This window comes from Meles meles, chromosome 13 (assembly GCF_922984935.1).
Source record: "Meles meles chromosome 13, mMelMel3.1 paternal haplotype, whole genome shotgun sequence".
NCBI lineage: Eukaryota > Metazoa > Chordata > Mammalia > Carnivora > Mustelidae > Meles > Meles meles.
The window spans coordinates 30,300,587-30,306,622 of NC_060078.1; positions in this window are offsets into that span (position 1 = coordinate 30,300,587).

Genomic DNA, 6,036 nt, shown 5'->3' on the forward strand with positions numbered 1-6,036 from the left:
GACAGAGGGAGAGGGAGAGAGAGAATCTCAAGCAGACCTCTCCACTGAGTGCAGACCCCAGTGGAGGGCTCGATCTCATGACCCCAAGATCATAAGCTGAGCCGAAACTGAGAGTCAGACACTCAACCGACTGAGCCACCCAGGCGCCCCATGGAGATATTTGAACCACGTTGTCTACTGTACCCATGTACCAGAGGCTGTTCTTGCTGCTGGAATTAAACAGGAAGCAAGATAGTTAATGTTTTAGCCCTCATGGAGGTTATAATTTTTTTTATTAAAGATCATTTATTTATTTGACAGAAATCACATTTAAGTAGGCAGAGAGAGATTGGAGGAAGCAGGCTCCCCGCTGAGCAGAGAGCCAGATGCAGGGCTTGATCCCAGGACCCTGGGATCATGACCTGAGCCAAAGGCAGAGGCTTTAACCCACTGAGCCACCCAGGCACCTGGAGATTATAATTTGATATGGAGTGAACAGAAGTTAGTTAACCAATAACGTCAGCTCTGTGAGGGCAGAGACTGTTGTCTATGAGTTCACTCTGTACTACAGCTCCTGAACTACAGTAGAGGCACAATCAATCTTTGCGAAATGAATGGATGTAATTTCAGAGAAATGCTAGAAAGAGGTAGAATAAGGGAAGAGAGTGGCAAGTCTTTGGAGTCGGACAGATCAGGGTACAATTTGTCTTATCATTGCTAAGCTCAGTGACCTTGCCCTCTCTGGGACTTGGTCTCTGCCTGGACAATAATGCATGCCTAGTTGGATTTGTCCAGTAGGTTAAGCATGATGAGATCCTATTTAGCACAGGGCCTGGTATACAGAAGTGTTCTGTAAATGAACCTGAACGTTTGAGTTTGTTCCGTGAATTGAGCTCTTAAGTTGTTTCAAGAGCTCAAGGAGTTTCTTAAGCAATTGCTAAATTGACGCTGACTTTGGATTAGGGATTAAACCTGACTTGGTTGAACGTGGGTTAAGGAACAGCCAAGTTTGCCAAGCTAGTCATCTCTTTCTAGCTTTTTCTTCAGTACAGTGTTGAGATGATATTTCATTTACCTGAGATGGCAGTTTTTATTCTTCTAACCTTTGCTTTTGTGGAAATAAAAGCTGAACAGCTGGCACTGACTATATTTCTCCCTTGCTTGTGGGTAAACAATATTGAAATGCCTAGAAGGGCATAATATATTTTTTGATACTCTGCGTTTGAGCAGCTTCACCTTCTAGAATTTGCTATCCCCTGTGACTTAATACTCTAGCAGACCTAGTCCATTCTTGCTCACATGAGCTCAAGAAATACTCCTAAACTGACCTGGATAATGGATGTGGTCTCATTGTATTTAAATGATAAGGTACATCACTTTGTGTGTCTTAATTCTCCCACTTTCTCCTGTTTGGGGACCAAGCTGGTAAGTCGGGGAAGACGCTTAGGCAAGACAGTTGCAAACACAGGCCATTTAAGTGTTAGCAAAGCTCTCAGATGAGTGGAGAGCGGGTAGGGGGTAATGTAAGAGAAGAAGGGCTGCTTGAATGCTGAATTAAGGAGATTTTATAAACAGTGATACATCATTTATCCTCTAACTCTTCTCTTTGTGGGGGAGGGAGAGCTTTGTGGCTAGGCAGAAGATACTGAAGAAAGATGACATCAGGTGAAGCAAAAAAATAAAAATAAAAATAATTGGGATGGCCCTGAGTAATTCTTTGCTGTGTGCTTACTTGTCTTCCACAAATAGCCTGGTCTTCCTTCCACTCAGGTCGTGTTCTCGATTCTAAAACACAAATGTTTTTTCCTTGCAGTTTTCTAGCAGGTTTTGAATCCTTGGATTATCGTGGCTTCAGCTGTCCATCAACATGAGGCTTGGATATCCATTCCATCTCAGTTCCTGCAGAACAGAGCTAGGTAATTCACTAAAATGTGGACAGTACATAAATAACTGTTAGGAATAATAACCAATGGCTTGTAATGCTTTGTACATTGTGTTCGTGGACTAGTGTAAATATACAAAAATCGAATTAGGTCCTTTGGAAAAAAAAACTGAATCACAAACATACAAAACAATCATAAAACACTGATGTTTCTTACAGCTTAGAACCCGGAGTCTATAGTTATGATGCAGTCATTCTGGGTGTGTCCGCCTCAGACCTATTAGGCTATAATGAAAAGTTATGGTTTGTTAAGAAACAAGCAAATGGGTAGATGAATCAGGCTATTTCCCTCCTTTATTTCAAAGTCATAAAAAATACATAAACTTGAGCAGAGATAGCAGTATTTATAAACAGACTACTGAGTTATCACTTATCTGAAAGCCCATCACTTAACATAGGGGGATAATGTCAGAGATGATAAGTAACAGTTGTCTTTATGGGCAAAAATGCTGGAGAAAAACAACAAAAAAGCCCCCCCCCCTTTTTAAAAAGATTTTATTTATTTATTTGACAGACAGAGATCACAAGTAGGCAGAGAGGCAGGCAGAGAGAGAGGGAGGAAGCAGGCTCCTGCTGAGCAGAGAGCCCGATGCAGGGCTCGATCCTAGGACCCTGGGATCACGACCTGAGCCGAAGGCAGAGGCTTTAACCCGCTGAGCCACCCAGGTGCCCCACAAAAAAACTTTTTAAATAGGATTGGGCTTAGAAGACAATTCAAGAAGCTACTTTGGTAAATTTGGGTAGAGGAGGTGTTCTTAAACTCGGTCCCTCAAGGCCCCTCTTTTACAGTCTACCTTAAAATTTGACACCATGTGCTCACTATCCACTTCATGCTCTTGAGAAGCCCCTGGTGCTTATAGAAGTTCTGAAAAGGCTTGTGACCTTAGTGACTACTTTGAACTGCTGATTGACACACTGTAATTTGCAGTGAAATTGATAATCCCTGCTGGAAAGTCTCAAGTCCTTGTAATCAGGCCAAGACATGTATGGTATGTGTGTGTGTACGTGTATGTGTGTATACATACATATTTTTAAATTTAATTTGTAATGTTCACACATTTCTTTGTTTTCTCTTAAGAGCTACATACTCATTTTCTTAATATGTATATCACTTATCATATATGTATAATATATATTATATATATATTATTATATATATCTATTATTATATATTATTGTTATCCTTTTAACACTGGTAAATAGGATCACCTGGGTGGCTCAGTCCTTTAAGCATCTGACTTGATTTTGACTCGGGTCAATCACAGGGTTGTGAGATTGAGCCCCGTGTGGGGCTCTATGCTCAGCACAGAATCTGCTTAAGATTCTTCCCTCTCCCTCTGTAACCCTTTGCTCACACTCTCTCTTACTCTCTAAAAAACAAAACAAAACAAAACAGCCCCCAAAACAAACCTGATAAATAGATGGGTGTTGATCACATTGTATCTATAAAATTCCCTTTGCATGTAAGTATTTGAAGTATAATAAATTTAAAACAAATTCATGATATAAATTCAAAACAAAGCTTTCTTGGAAATAAGAACTTTCCTATAAGCCACACTTCCATGTGTTAATTTATCTCTAATCTGTATACATAAGCCAAATAAGCCTAAGCTATTAAAAAAATACTTTTTGGTCAAAGGACTGTATACACAGCTTGAAAACCAGAGGCAAGTACAATCGACTCTGTTACCTATTCTAGTATTTACCTTATTGGTGCTACAGAATTTGCATCTCCTACTATTTCCGAAGTTATTTTAAGACATTAGCTACTGATTTCCTGTTACTGTCAGTGAGGATTTAGCTTTCTTAAATATTTCCTTAAGTCATTCATTCTCTCCATTTCCCCCTCCCCCCCCCCTTTTTTTAAGATTTAGCTATTTGAGAGACAGAATGAGAGAACGTGCATGAGCGGGAGGAGGAGAAGCAGACTTCCCACTGAGCAGAGAGCTTGATTGCAGGACCCGAGATCATGACCTGAGCCAAAGGCAGGTGGTTAACCAACTTAGTCACCCCGGAGCCCCTCCATTTCCCTTTTGATACATCTGTTACTTCTTTTTTTGTTTTGTTTTTGTTTGTTTGTTTGTTTGTTTGTTTTTTACCTTTTTGGGGATTGTTAAATCCGTATTTAGCAATTATGTTCATGATTTTTGTACTACTTTATAGGTCATTTCTCTATTTTCTAACCTATCAAAATCTAAGTTTATCTAGTATTTGTTTCTTTTTTTTTTTTTTTTTTTTAAAAGATTTTATTTATTTATTTGACAGAGAGAGATCACAAGTAGGCAGAGAGGCAGGCAGAGAGAGTGAGAGGGAAGCAGGCTCCCTTCAGAGCAGAGAGCCGGACATGGGACTCGATCCCAGGACCCTGAGATCATGACCTGAGCCGAAGGCAGCGGCTTAAACCACTGAGCCACCCAGGCGCCCCTAGTATTTGTTTCTTAGAGCTCTTTATTATTATTTGATAATTCCATTTTTCCTTTTGAAAATAAGAGTAACAATAATATAATGTCTGTGTCTTGAAAAGAGATTTTTAGATACACATTTAAAAAGAAAGATTTAGATACCCATCTGAGTAATGGAATTCAGAAGAAGAAAGGAGTATAGCATTGAGGGAAAAAGAAGGTAAGGATTTTGTTGCTTCATGTGACAATGTTGGCATTCTAACAGCTGACAGTCCCCAGCTCTAAGAAAATAGATGCGTTCAGTGCTCGGCTTCTTATGGAGAGACTTTTGTCTATTAGAGGAGAAGAATCTCTACCTTGTGAGATGATGGAAGAAAAATCTCCCATGACTTGGTCTTTTAAATTCTGCACGGTGATTTAATTTCATCACCATCTGGTCCGTGTACCGTGACTTTACTCAGATATCTATACAAATTCATAAAAATGATTTCCAGCTGAATTGCTAGTTCTGCCTGCTGTTATTTAATTTTTAGTAATATTAGAATTCATATATTTTCTTCATAATCTTTTAACTAAATCTTGCCCTGATCTTAAAGCTAATCTTGCCCTTTTTCCTAGGCTAATGCTCTTCTTCCCTTATTGATGTAATAAATCATATCTTGTATTGTTATAGCAAAGTTTACAATGTATGTGTATACATTACTTCATTTACTGACAACCCTGGTATATAGTATTTCTTAGAGGCAGTCATTAGTTGACTTTAAACTGTTTGAAGCTAATTAAGAATGTTGTAAAATGTAATCAGAGAATATAAGTATTTAATACTATCAAAGTAAAAAATATTGGAAAATGTGTCAGAAAGTATGCTTTAAATCATTCCCAGAAAGTATTTTTATTTAATAATTAATTCACTAATTAATTAATTTATATGTTCAGTTAACCACTGTATAGTACATCATTAGTTTTTGATGTGGTCTTATTAGGAAATGCTTTACAGATTTATATAAGCTTTTTATTAATTATGACTTCTCCTCATTAGCCCAAAGTTAAATTTCTCTTTTTGAACTTAAAACTCTTGCTAGGAAAAAAGTGCCGAATTTTTTTTAAGTGTCATATAATTCTTCCACCCCTCCCTTCCAGTTTCATTGTTTTTAGTTATCTTATTCTAATTTCATGGATGCAATATCTTATTTCCCTAAAAACACTGTAGGTTTTTTTGTGCGTGTGTATGTATTTTTAAAAGATTTTATTTATTTATCTATTTGTCAGAGAGAGAGAGAGAGAGGGAGAGCAAGTGCACAAGCAAGTGGAGTAGCAGACACCCTGCCCAGCAAGGAGCCCGATGCGGGGCTTTATCCCAGGACCCTGGGATCATGACCTGAGCCAAAGGCAGCGGCTTAACTGACTGAGCTACCCAGGTGTCCTGATACTTTAGGTTTTTTAAATCTTTTCTTCTGTCTAATATATACATAATTTTTTTTCTTGTTTGGTTAGATTTTTTTTAAAAGATTTCATTTATTGAGAGAGAAAAAGAGAGGGGAGGGAAGGGGAGAGGGAGAGAGAATCTGAAGCAGACTCCACACTGAGCGCAGAGTCTGGTGTGGGGCTCGATCCCACAACTGCAAGATCATGACCTGAGCTGAAACCAAAAGTCAGATGCTTAACTGACTGAGACACCCAGGTCCCTCTGGTTTGATTTCTACCTTTACTTTT